At 48.0% G+C, this 13,682-nt stretch overlaps 1 long non-coding RNA gene across 1 annotated transcript in view; it reads left to right on the top strand.

Moving 5' to 3' along the window:
• The window catches only part of LOC102368548, a 27,209-nt gene extending 13,914 nt beyond the window's left edge, over positions 1–13,295 (top strand). Inside the window, exon 4 of the long non-coding RNA XR_324893.1 lies at positions 13,267–13,295. This is a non-coding gene — a long non-coding RNA (uncharacterized LOC102368548). The remainder of the gene's footprint in view (positions 1–13,266) is intronic.
• Positions 13,296–13,682: the final 387 nt, after the last annotated feature.

Below are 13,682 nucleotides of genomic sequence, written 5' to 3'. Positions count from 1 at the left end.
CCATGGCATGGCATGGCCCCGAGCCACTCAGAGCCTGTGGCCCTGAGCAGATCGGGGACCAGCATTACTCACAGGTGTCACCCAGGGGCCAGCGCCAATTGTGGGGAACGCGTGTTGCACCGAGCCGGGCCCTACTGGCACTGAGGCCACTCGCACCGCCAGACCAGGCTGAGCTGGGTGCATGCCACACTGGGTCCTACCACCATGGAACTGGCCTGCCCTGGCAGCACGAGATGCCCCAGTGCTGGCAGGATCTGGCTTGGTTCAGCATGCTGTCCCTGTGCACTGTGCCAGGTCCTGCCATTGGTGGCAGTACTGCCTGACCTGAGGTGCCTGCAGAGAGGAAGTGCATGGCGGGACATGACCTGGCATGGCTCGCTAGCCTGACTTTGCACTGGACTGGGGCACATAGCTCCAGAAGGCACGGCTCCTGTGCAAATGCACGCTAGCTGCGTGGCCTGGGCTGGATCAGGTTAGGTCAAACCAGCGGGGTGCATTTTCCATGAGGCTCAGGTGCATCTGAGCCTTATGGAAAACATGCCCCGCTGGCCCAATCCAGCCCAGGATGCGCAGCTAGCATGCATTTGCACAGGAGCTGTGCCTCCTGGAGCTGTGCATCCCACTCTGGTGAAAAGCCGGGTTAGCAAGCTGTGCCAGGCTGGGCCAGGTTGGGTCCCACTGCGTGCCGCCATCTCTGCTGTGGCTGCCATGCACCACTGGCTCCATGCTCACCACCCCCGCTCCTCCCACTCATCACCCCCCAGCCTTGCCCACCCCTGGGGAAGGCTCTGGGGCTGCCACACGCCTGCCCCCCTACCCAGCAGCTGTGGCGCTGGTGGCAGCAGGCAAGCGGAGGTGTATGGGGTTAGGGTGTATGGGGTTGGCTCTGTTGCATGCACAGTGGGTAGCAACGCAGCTCTGTGTAACATGTGCTCTATATGTGCTGAATGGATTCAATCTGGCCTGTCCAAGGCCGTGCATTAGCAGGCTGGACTGGGTCCATTCAGCATGTATGGAGCCCGGGTCTCATAGCACTATGTCACTGCCCGCTACTCCTGAAGCAGAACCACAGCTCCATACAGCCCCACTTGCCTGGTGCTGCCAGTGTCGCAGGGGCCAGGTGGGGGGGCAGGCATGCGGCAGCCCCCACTTGAGCCCCTCCACATACCCACCCACTGGGACATCCATCCCGCTGCTCCACACACCCCGTGACAACCCTCTCCACTCCCAACGCCCCTGCAACATCCCCTGCTACTCCTCATAGCCCCCAACAACCCCCTTCACTCCTGACACTTCCCCCCGCCACTCCCCATCATGCCTGACTCCCCCCAGCATCCCTCTGCTGCTCCCCTTAGCCTCCAACACTCCTGGCATCCCTCTGCCACTTCCCGTAGCCCCCGACAACCCCCTCCACTCCCAACACCCCCTTGACATCCCCTGCCACTCATAGCCCCCCACAGCTCCCTCTACTCCTAACACCCCCAGAATTTCACCCACCACTCTTCATAGCCCCTGACATCCTCCTCCTCTCCCAACACCTGCTGACATCCCCCTGCCACTCCTCACACCCACTTATGCCCACCCACACCCATAAACCCCCCATCCCACATCCCTAACTTACCTTTGACATTGCTGGGGGCAGCAGAAGCACCAGAGAGATGCTCTGGCCAGAAACCAGAGCATCTCTCCTGGAGGACTGACTACCCGGTTGCTTCCAGGCATGGTCTGTGACTGTACTTTATCCTGTTGTTCTGCGATGCATTTTTTTTTTGACCCCTGGGTATCCAGGGGTCTAATTTTGCCCCTGTGCTGCTAACATGCAGTGCAGGGAATGCTTTTTTTTTGTTCCTGCATGTGCATCTTGCAGTGTCTCAAAGGGGTTTTAGATGCTGCAAGACGCATGTGTGTGCTCATCTGGATGTGCCCCTTATGCGTGTAATAGGCAGAAATATCTAGAAGGCCAACACCCAGTTTACCTTCCATTTTCCTGCTCTGTTACACCTCTCTTTTGGTCTACTATAGTAGTCTGACTAAGTTCTTTATCAAACCAGATTTGGCTGAATCGATTTGGGACAATGATTCAAATCACCTGTCCCCTGAATCGGCCAAATCTGAATCCGAAGCGAATACTAGCTGCTTTGCACAGGCCTAGAAAATGGATCTTAAAAAGTCAAATACCTCCACAATTAACAATTCTACAGTGAGAGAAACTTTCAGAAAACAGGTTTAAAGAGGATCTGGAATCCTAAAGCAAAATTATGACTCAGTGTCACTGAGAAAGCAGGATAGATTTGCACCTTTTAGACTAACTAAATCAGAGATGTATAGCATAAGTGTTTGTGAGCATGAGTTCCCTTCATCAGATGTCATTGGTCATTGGAAGAATAAGATAAAGGTTTTATCTTGTGCATTGATCTAGAATAACTTGAAAAAATATAAAAAGAAGACATTCCACTGTCTTCAAGGAGAAAAATACTGGGATATATGGCTGATTCTAATTTTTTTAAATATTGAATTCATCAGAAAACATTTGTTGATATTCAGTATCCCCTTTGACTGAGACAATTATTTGAATTGTCTGTGGCACTGGAAATGTTTCAAGGGAAATGCAACAATATTTTTATGATATATAAGATTTGCATAGATGGTTTTCCCCAAGGCTAAACAACAATAGGGCAGAATGTCCAAAGGTGCCAAACAGTTTTGGAAAAAGCAAGAGTTGCTGGGCTAAAATTAAATGAGCAAATATATTTATCCCAGGTCATGGAAATAAATTCTCTTATTGATATGTTAATGTAGCAAAGGGTACAGTTGACTTACTGGAAGGTTGGGCCCATCAGTTACCTGCCTGATTACCCAACAAAGTAATCAGTATAAGGATTCTATAGAATGATGATAGTATGATAGTACTATGATGACAGTATATAGGCAGGGTAGATATGTACCCTTATGCGTTAACTAAATAAGGTGTGTGTGCGCGTGTATGCATGTGTGCGTGTGCATGTGTGTAGAGCACAAGCTTTCATGAGCCAGATGCTGTGAAAGACTGTACAGAAAGCAGAGGATAAAGTGGAGTGAGTATATAGAAATTTGTGCCGAATCTAGCTGTCTAAATGAGCAGTCTGAGAGCACTCCTATGAACAGATGGCTTGTGGATATTAAGAGTTGCATTCCATAAATAATTTGAGAAACCAAAGGAATGAATTAAGGAACCCTTAGGCCTGTATGTTTGTATGCCAGTAAGGCCAAAAGTAAGATTTGAACTTATTTTATATGACAGTTAATGCAAATCTGTTTATCCAGGATGCCTCCAAAGCATATACTAGTGTAGTCCTCTGATGAATATAGTGTGGTCAAAAAATGCAAACTGCTATCCCCTGTATTATTTGAGCTAAGAAAAACTGAGTGTCAGTAAGTTCAAACAGATCTGATATTTGTTTATAAGATTGAAAACATATGTCTTCATTTACAGGAAACCGATATTACCTACAATTTAACATAAATCACTTATTGCCATTGCTTAAGGGGTATGGACAATCCCACCTTTCCTCACCCCCTTGAGTATAGAGACTCCTTTTTTGGCTACAAAATGTAATTTCAAGATTGAATGCAAACCTGGAAAATATATGGTGGTTGCAGGGGCATCTGTAAACTGGTTTCATTGTCTCATGTCTGGCTTTGGTATAGCATGCTCAATAGTGGGTGCTCCTGGTAGTCATAGACCCCTTTTACACATGCAGCTCTAGATGATTTGGCAAAAGTGTAGTGGAACAAATCCAGAGCTAGTTTACATACATGTCAAACTTAAAAAAAACCAAAACAAACAAACAAACAATAAACAAACCCTGCCCTATCTAAGATAAAATATAGACTGTGGATGCCAGAACCTGGAAAATATAATTAAGGCTATTATCTCAGAACAGTATATTTTAGTGTTTTTATCACATTGAGGGAGAGCTGTCAGTACTAGATGATGTTTTCTTTAAAGGCCTCAGGGTGGTGATGCCTGAGGCATTACAGAAAAATGTTAAAACGGAGACATAAATTGATAAATCTGAGAGATGGGTCAAGGATTTATTACATTGGCCTCAGATTAGCAGTGCCACAGAGGAAACCATTTGTCATGTTACATATGCCAAAAAAATAGAGGCCGCATCAAGTAACAGAGTCCACGCAGATTGTATAGGACAAATTTAACCCCTGAAGCAAAATATGCTTAGATATATTTAGTTATTTTTCCTTTCTTGCCATGCACTTGTTCTTCACTATTATTCTTTCTTCATTGACATGCTCCTCTAGAAGGTATTACTGCTAAACAAGTGATTGAATATTTCAAGTCTATTTTTTACTAGACATAGTATACCTGTCATAGGAATGTATGACAAATGGGTCACAGTTGAATGGGCATGTGTTCAACCAGTTTGCAGGGAAGTTTTTGTTTAGACATGTAACTTGCAGACTCCATTATCCTGAGGCCTACAGGTTAGTGGAAAATAATGTCAAAATGAGTGAAGTGGCTATGGAAAACAGACTGAAGAATCAGACTGATCTCAGGATCTTATCACAAGCTCTGCAAAGTGTGACAGTTTGGTAATTAAAACCTTAATTTTTTTCATGAACTGGTCTAGAATCCTTGCAAGTTTCTCTTGGATAGAAGTGTCTGGAGAAAGTCAGGGTATGTTGGTACAATATCACCAGTGCTGCCATTGACACTTTCTCCTACTAATGTACCCAGTTTGGAAAAGTGATGATAAAACTGCCCTAGGGACACTTCTGCAGGCCTCTCTTTGCTTGAGAGAGGATAAGGGGGAGGGAGATTGGGGAAGGGGCATGTGTAGATTGATTTCACTGTCTAATTTCTGGCTTTGGTATAGCATGCTGAATAGCGGGTGCTCCTGATAGTCCTAGATCCGTACCCCCCCCGCCGCCCGCCCCCTACATATGTAGGTAAAGGTGCAGTTGGATCTAGTTCATGACCCACACAATTGTGCTTCCTACCATGTCACACATGCATGGTAGGAGGTGTGATTGTGGGATCGTGGATTAGACCTAACTGTGCTTTATTGCTGGTGTAGGGGAGCCCAGTCCTGGGTTTCCTCTGCGTTGGCAAGAATCAGGATCCTACAGCTGAAAGCCCATTTCTGAGGAGGCTCCATGCCATGGCCACACACAGCTGGGACTGAGATTCCTACACCACATGGACAGCTGTTCTTAAGAGTCCCTGCACCTGATGTGTGGTGCAGCCAGGACCTGAACCCTATCATGTGTGGGGACACTTGGTCCCAGCTACATGTGTGGGCCCAGGGGTTTCACATACCACTGACCTTTGGCATACTCCTGATGGCAGCTGCTATGATACCCAAGACTTGGGGGTTTCACGCTGATAGTGCAAACTCTGTCAGCTGATGGGGATCCTAGTTCTGGGGAGACCCTGCCACACGTGCATATTAAAGCTTAATAGCAACTAGCTATAAAGTTAGCACACAATTTCAAGGTCTACTTTTATAGTTGGTTAGAGGTTTTTATCATGTGATAAGTACTTTGTATTTGTAGCTGATCTTAAGGTAATTGCACAATTAACCAGTTCATTGTGTAATACCTGTAACCTGTAGAGCATTGGAGACATAGTTTCATAGTTGATAGGGTCAGAAAGGTCCTTAATAGATCATTGAGTCCAACCCCCTGTCCCGGGAAGGAAAGAGCACTGGGGTCAAATGACTCCAGCCAGGTACTGGTTCAGTCTCCTTTTAAAGACCCCCAAGGTAGGGGAGTCTTCCTTGGAAGCCCATTCCAGATTCTGGCCACCCTTACCATAAAGAAGTTCTTCCTGATGTCCAACCTAAATCTGCTCTCCATCAGTTTGTGGCCATTGTTCCTGGTTACTCCAAGGAATGCCCTGGTAAACAGAGCATCTCCAATTTCTTGCTGCCTCCCCCCCACCCCCCCAGTGAATTTGTAAATAGCCACAAGAACCCCTCTTAGCCGTCTCTTGTGGAGGCTGAAGAGATTCAGGTCCCTCAGTCTCTCCTTGTAATACCTTATCTGCAGGCCTCTAACCATACTTGTGGCCCTCCTCTGGACCCTTTCAAGGTTATCCACATCCCTCTTGAAGTGTGACACCCAGAACTGGATGCAGTACTCCAACTGTGGCCTGACCAATGCCACATAGAGGGGAAGTATCACCTCCCTGGACCTGTCCATCATGCACCTGCTAATGCATGATAGAGTGCGGTTAGCTTTACTGATTACTTTGTCACATTCATCTTAAAGTCAACTATGACTCCAAGATACCTTTCTGCCACTGTGCTGCTGAGGTCATCCCCTAGCCTATAGGTGTGTTGGTGATTCCTTTTCCCTAGATGCAGCACTTTGCATTTGTCTTTGTTGAACTGCATCCTATTCTTTTCTCCCCATTTTTCCAACCTGTCCAGGTCCACCTGGATTCTATCCCTTCCCACTAGTGTGTTTAATTTACCCCATAATTTCATGTCATCCATGAATTGGACAGAGTGCTTTCCATGCCCCCATTCAAGTCGATGATGAAGACATTGAATAGCACTGGTCCAAGGACCAAGCCTTGGGGGTCTTTCCAGGTAACTGCACAATTAACTAGTTAATTGTTTGATACCTGTAACCTGTAGAGCATAGTTGTTAGGGTTGGAAGGGTCCTCAATAGATCACTGAGTCTGACTCCTGGGATATCAACTGGGATACTGACTCATCCACAACCACTCTCTCAGTGTGACCCTTAAGCCAATTTGCCACCCACCTGATCATGTAATCATCTATGTCACAGCTGCTCAGTTTGTTTATGAGAATACGATGAGCTACCATATCAAGGGCCTTCTTTGAATCCAAGTAGATGACATGTACCTCGACTCCTGCATCAAAGCATTTTGTGACCTGATCATAAAAAGAAACAAGGTTAGTCAGGCAGGATCTACTTGCTATGAACCCATGCTGGTTGCCCTTCAGCATTATTTTTCCTGCTAGGCTTCCACAAATGTGATCCTTGATAATTATTTCAAAGGTTTTCCCAAGGATAGAGGTGAGACTAACTGGCCTACAATTACCTGGATCCTCCTTCCTCCCCTTCTTGAAAATAGGTACTACATTGGCCCTTTTCCAGTCCTCTGGGAGCACCATGAGTATTCAAACAGCTGTGCCAGTAGCTCTTCTATGACAGTAGCCAATTTCCTCAGCACCCTTGGATGAAGATCATCCGGGCCTGCTGACTTCAACACATCCAGCCCCTATATCAACCAAATATACCTTTACTAGGTTGATGTTAACCACTGGTGGGCTGGTGTTCCTCCTGTGCCTGTCTATAATGCAATAGGGAGATTTATCTTGATCCATGTTCAGGAATACGGAGGCAAAAATTTAATTGAAGACTTCAGCCTTGTCCCTTTTATCTGTCACCAATTGCCCTAGCCTGTCTTGTAGGGAGTCCTATGTTACCCTGTGCTTTCTTTTTGCTCCCTATATACCTGAGAAGGACTTTTTGTTGTCTTTAATTTTTGTCATCAGCCTGAGTTCCATTGCTGCTTTGGCCTTCCTAACTGATTCCCTGCAAGTGCAAGCCAAGGAGGTATACTCCTCCTTGGTAGCTACTCCCTGCTTCCACGGCTTGTATGCCTCTTTCCGAAAGGCCAACTAGGCTTTCCTGGATTCCCCTGTTCAGCCAAGGGGGTTGCTTGGTCCCTTTGCCCCTTTTCTTGTGCAAAGGGATTGTCTACTTCTGCACCTGAAGGATTGTTCCCTTGAGGAATGACCATCCTCCTGGACTCCCATTCTGCCAGTGCTCTTGATCTTCAATGCTTTACTAACTAATCTCCTGAGCACACTGAAGTTAGCTTTTTCTGAACTGTAGCACTTCTGCCCTGCTGGTTACTTTTCCCACCCTACATTGGATAGTGAATTCAATCAACTGATGGTCACTATCCCCTAGGTTACCTTGTACCTGCAGCTCCCCCACAAGGTTATCCCCTGTAGCTAGCACCAAGTCCAGCAAGGTGTTTCCCCTAGTGAGACCATATACCTCCTGTGTTATGTGAAGGTCCTGTATGCAAGTTAAGAACCTATGTATGCAGTTAGATCTGGCTGGCTACTCCTTCCAGCAGATGTCAGGGTAGTTTAGGTCACCCATGACAACCATGTCCCTTGACCATATGACCTCTGAGAGCTGCCTTGAGAATTCCAGGTCTAGCTTATCCTCCTGGTTTGGTGGACTGTAGTAGAACCCCACTACCAATGTTCCCTCTAAGGAGTAGCGGTCCATGAGCGTGCCACATTGGTCTGTGAGCAAACAGCCTCAGTCCATGAGCATGCTGCCTCGGTCTGGCATGGGACTTTTATTGAAGGGAGCCGAGAGGCTGGGGGCTGGGGGCCAGGGGCTGGAGCTGGAGGCTGAGGGCTGGGGCCGGAGCCTGGAGCTGGGGGCTGGGGATGGAGCCTGGAGCTGGGGCCAGGGGCTGGAGATGAGAGGCTGGGGGTTGAGGGCTGGAGGCTGTGGCCAGGGCTTGGGGGCTGGGGGCCAGAGTTGGGAGCCAGGGGCAGGAGCCAGGGGCTGGTGAGGGCTCTGCCAGCTCTGGGGAAGCGTTCCTCTCCCCCAAATCAAGGCTGGGCAGTGAAGCACTTACCTGGAGCCGGCGGAGCCCACACCAGCCCCCCGCCCCAGCCTCCATCCCTGCCTTGCCTCAAGTTGGGAAGGATTTCATAGATTTCATAGACATTAGGGCTGGAAGGGACCTCGGAAGATCATCGAGTCCAGCCCCCTGCCCAAAGGGCAGGAATTCAGCTGGGGTCATAGGATCCCAGCAAGATAAGCATCCAGTTTGCTCTTGAAGGTGTTCATTGTAGATGCTTGAACCACCTCCGGTGGCAGGCTGTTCCAGACCTTGGCAGCTCGGACAGTAAAGAAATTCTTCCTTATGTCCAGCCTGAAACGGTCTAGTAGTAGTTTATGACCGTTCGACCTAGTCGTCATCCCTTGGGGCGCTCTGGTGAACAAACATTCCCCCAGATACTGGTGGTCACCCCTGCTAAACTTATAGGTGGCCATCAGATCACCGCTGAGCCTGCGCTTTTCCAGGCTAAAGAGCCCCAGGGCTCTCAGCCTGTCCCCGAGGAGCTGCTGCCTGCCCCAAGTGAAGCTCCACTGGCTCCAGGACACTGCAGGACACTCCCCCCGAGGCCATGCAGGGGAGTGGAGCAGTGTCCCAGAGCCAGCAGAGCCTCACTCGGGACAGGCAGTGACCTCTCCCTGAGATGAGGCAAGGCTGGGGCGGGGGGCTGGCACAGGCTCCACCAGCTCTGGGAAAGTGCTCCACTGCCTGGCCCTGAGGTGGGGGAGCAGAGCACTTCCCCAGAGCCAGTGGAGCCCGTGCTAGGCTCCCACCCCAGCCTCACCTGGTGCGCGTCCTTGAAAAGGCTGCGCGCGGCCACACTTTTACTTGTGCACGGCCACACACGTGTGCACCTTAGGGGGAACCTTGCCCACTACCTACCAATTCCCTTTTCCCTAACCCCCTTGTATTCTAACCCACAATACCTCAATTTGCCCCTTCTCTGATCCCATCTTGATTATAGAAGATGTGTATTGCTTCTTAACATAGAGATCAACACCCCCCCCCACCACCTTTTATCCCCCCTCTATCACGTCTGTACAACCTATAGGTTTCAGTTACCCCAGCCAGGTCAAACTTATTGCTTGCAAGCAGGAGTGCAAGTTCTTCCTGCTTGTTCCTGATGCTCCTAGCATTAAAGACATTTAAGGCCCCCAATGGGTGCCCTTGGTACACCTCTGTCCTGATGCCTGTTGGGCCCCTTAGTGCTTACCTGGGCTGATCCAGCACATGGCTCATAACTCACTGATCCTAGGATCTCTTTGTCCTCTGCATCCCCATCCCCCAACAAACATAGTTTAAAGCCCTACACAGGAGATCAACCAATCTGTAAGAGAACCTTTTGAAGAGCGATGAAGACCATTACGTCCCAGGATACCCCTTTCATGGAAGTGCGAATTGTGGTCAAAGAAGTTAAAACTCATACAATGACACCAACTCAACAACAGGAGCTGCAGGTTGACTTCTCTGATGCAGGCATCTTGAAGCTGATGGCAACCGCTGATCGGAAGGATTGACAAAACCACCTGCACCCCTGACTTCCTAAGCCTGGCTCCCAGAGCCCTGTAGTCACTCATGATACAGTCCAGACTACTCCTGGTTGCATCATTTGTTTCCACATGGATGAGGACTATGGGATAGTAGTCAGAGGGCTGGATAAGGTCAGGAATACTCTCAACGATGTCCCGGATTCAGGCTGTAGGCAGGCAGCATAACTCCCGCACCATGGGATCCAGGCAACAGATGGTTCCCTCTTTTCCTCTCAGAAGGGAGTTGCTCACCACGATGACTTGGCATCTCTTCCTTCGGCTGCCCAGTTGTCCCTCAGCCAGTCATCTCAACAGTATGATGACTGGCCTTGGAGGTGACCTTCTTCCATTCAGATGCATTGAGTCCCTCCAATGTTGTCTCTCCACTAGGTGTCCGATCCTGCAGAGAATGAAAGCACCTATCAATCTCATCCTCTGCAGCCCTGATCCCCTGCAGCCTGCTAACCTCTGCCTGGAGTTCCCTCACCTACCCCTCCAGGGCCTCAAGCTGGGCACAAGTGGGACAGGTGAGGGGACTCCTGCTTCCCCCACCTCCCCCAGGCCTCAGGGGCACCACCAGGCAACCCCCGCAGACAGGGGGCCAGAGTGCCACCAACCCTCCTGAGGGCTCCATCTGGGTGGAGGCCTCAGAGGAGCCCTGGGTGGGAGACATCACCGGGGTAGGGTCCCTGGCTGTGCATTGTGTCCTTACCATGGTTGAAGACTGAAGGCTCCTCCTCTTCTGCTCTGACTTATCTTGTGCACTGACCCTACCCATGAACTGCCCTGCAAACTGCTTCCCCTGTTGGCAGTACCTGTTTGCTGACTCCCTGGTCAGAGGCTCCCTGGTCACCTGGGGAGTCTCCTTTTATACCCTTCTGGGTCTGAGTTGACTCAGGCCCAGGCAGCAATCCCACAACAATCAACAACAATCAACAATCAGTCAACAGTCAGTCCCAGCTTCTCCTAGCACACACCCCACCAAACAAAGAAACAGCTAAACCAAATGTACAAGCAGCTAGATCACTTACCTTTCTTGGGCAGGATCTAGTGCCTATCCTGGCTTCTCTCCTCCTCCTTCCATGAAGAAGGAGGACATGATGTAGAGTTACTTTCCTACCTGTATGTATAAATTCCCCCAGAAAATTTGACAAGATGCAGTTATTCTCAAAGCTTATTATCTAACTTTTATTTATTGATTTACTGAGAAGATAAGTTTCATATTTAAATACTAAGTTTGTTGAATGTTGATGCTGGGTTAAATTATCTCTGTACATAGATTGTATATTGGTTAAGGGCCAGATTCTGATAATCTGCCAGTCCCATTTGGAATGAGTAAGTGTTTTAATTTGTAAGATCTTGGGAATCCTGTGGACAAAATACCGTATAGAAAAATGAAAGAAAGAATAATAGAACAAATCATTTGTATCATGTGCGTGTATGATCTGCATCCCCACAATGAAATGTCATTAATTCCTAAACAATTGCCAATGGCTAACTTTTCTTTTCTAGGGCCCCTGGTACATGCTATTTTTCTGGTTTGATTAGGTATCTAATTGTGCCAGAAGGAGCAACTGAGCACACATTCAAGGAATGTATGATGCCATAAAATTATGAACCAGCCACAAAGGTATTACTTGAAAAATGTGTAGTTCTCCATGGCTGGTCTATATGGCACCATAACTTGAACTTGCTGCAAGTTATGTGAGGCTAAAGCCCAGAGCAGTCCCAATCATCTGGAAGGGGCTGCCCTGGGATTCAAATCCTGGGGCAGTTCCTGCCAGCAAAGAAGAGATTGGGGCAGCCCCACAGCTCAATGTATGGAGGTGTCCTGATTAGTTGAACACTGGCTGGCAGGAAATGCCTGGGATTCCAGTCCCTGCCAGGTGATTGAAGATTGGGACAGCCTGGGGCTTGAACCCCAGGTTCATGACTCAACTGATTGTCAGCTAGTAGGCACTGCCCCAGGGCTGGAACTCTGGGGAGATCCCTGCCAGGCAACTGCAGATCAGGACTGCCTTGGGATGGTCCTGATCTGCCAACAATCATCTGATTGTTAGCTGACTCTGGGAAACACAAGGAAGACAACCTTGTGGATCTGCAGACCTAGCCAGTAGCCAATGATCAGGCACCAACCTGTTTGTGCAGGGGGAATCCAGGTCATGATTCTGGGCTCCCCCTGCACTGGCAAGATTGCATGATTGGGATCTGATGCTGGCTCCTTCAATTGCATCTCCTGTTATGCACGTGGGGCATGCCAGGAAGTGCAATTGTTGGGATCCTGCATCAGATCCTATTACACCTTTAACTGCATAGCTGACAGTGGTGCAAGAGAGGTAGTTAGCAAGTTAGTCTGGTGTCAGATAGAAGGCAGAGCAGAATGGCACCATATAGACAATTAACTAGTCTATAAGGTGCCACTCTGCACTACCTTCTTTACCTTTCAAGTTCTGAGTAATTTATCATCAGTTATCCTCTTCGTAATATTTAAGTGTTATTTGTCAAGTCTGTTGAACATGTAGGTACTTATACTTTTCTTATAATATTTTATTGCCTCCAAGTTCTCCTCAATGTATTTATGACCCAGAACTTCAGATAAATTAAACTCCAGCTGTAAACAAACTATAATCTCTTCTGAAAAGTTACAATAGAGTTGAATTAGTTTCACCTATTGGTTCTTATGCTTCCACCAATTTGCAGCATGAAAAAGCAGGTCCTAGTATGTGAGGCATCAAAATGTTGCAAAACCCCCAGTTTTTCTTTTTTTTAAACTTATTTTAAAATGGATTCCCTCCCCTTCCCCAACCATTTCTGACTTTTTCTCTCCCTCTCTATTCCCTATAGACAAGTATAAGTAAGCTAAGATGTGGGATAAGCTTTAACATTTTATTTTAGGTAGTAAGTTTTATTTTTCTCTCCCCTCTTTGCAAATAAGTGCTATTTTGATATAGATATCCACTGTTTTATAAGTGATAATTATTATGTTTGTATTTATTTATTTTTTACTGCTTGTATATCGTGTGATTACTGTTTTAGGCCTATATATGTAAGTTACCATAAGTCATGTCAGGTTTCCATCTTGTAATGTCAAGCCTCCATCTTATCCCCAGGCCCGGTTGTGCAACCCATGACTCACACCTACCCCTCCTTTGTAACTTGGTTCCTGAATGAACGGGGATGAATGAGGGTGCTTGAGAGACAATGGCACTCGGTCTAAAAATAGCTCCCTCTGAATGACCGAACCATCAACACCAATACCTGGACCAGCCCTTGGGACCACCCTCAGCATTCAAGAAACAAAAGATGAGCCAAGCCACCATTGTGCCAGGCTGCACATGCTCAGTAAGAACACCTGGAGCCCTCTGGGGCAGGAATGACATTGCCTGGACAGGCCCTCCCCATAGGAGATCAGAGGTTGTCTGCCCCATAAAAGGGGTAGTGAAGACTGACTTCTTGGGATGCCTTCTCCATCTGGACCAGCACCATGCCACACCACCTATCCACCCAGAGGCCCTGCCAGTGACCC

Source organism: Alligator sinensis, unplaced genomic scaffold, assembly GCF_000455745.1.
Source record: "Alligator sinensis unplaced genomic scaffold, ASM45574v1 scaffold238_1, whole genome shotgun sequence".
NCBI lineage: Eukaryota > Metazoa > Chordata > Crocodylia > Alligatoridae > Alligator > Alligator sinensis.
The sequence above is the reverse complement of the archived record's forward strand: the minus strand, read 5'-3'. Positions and strand labels throughout refer to the sequence as shown.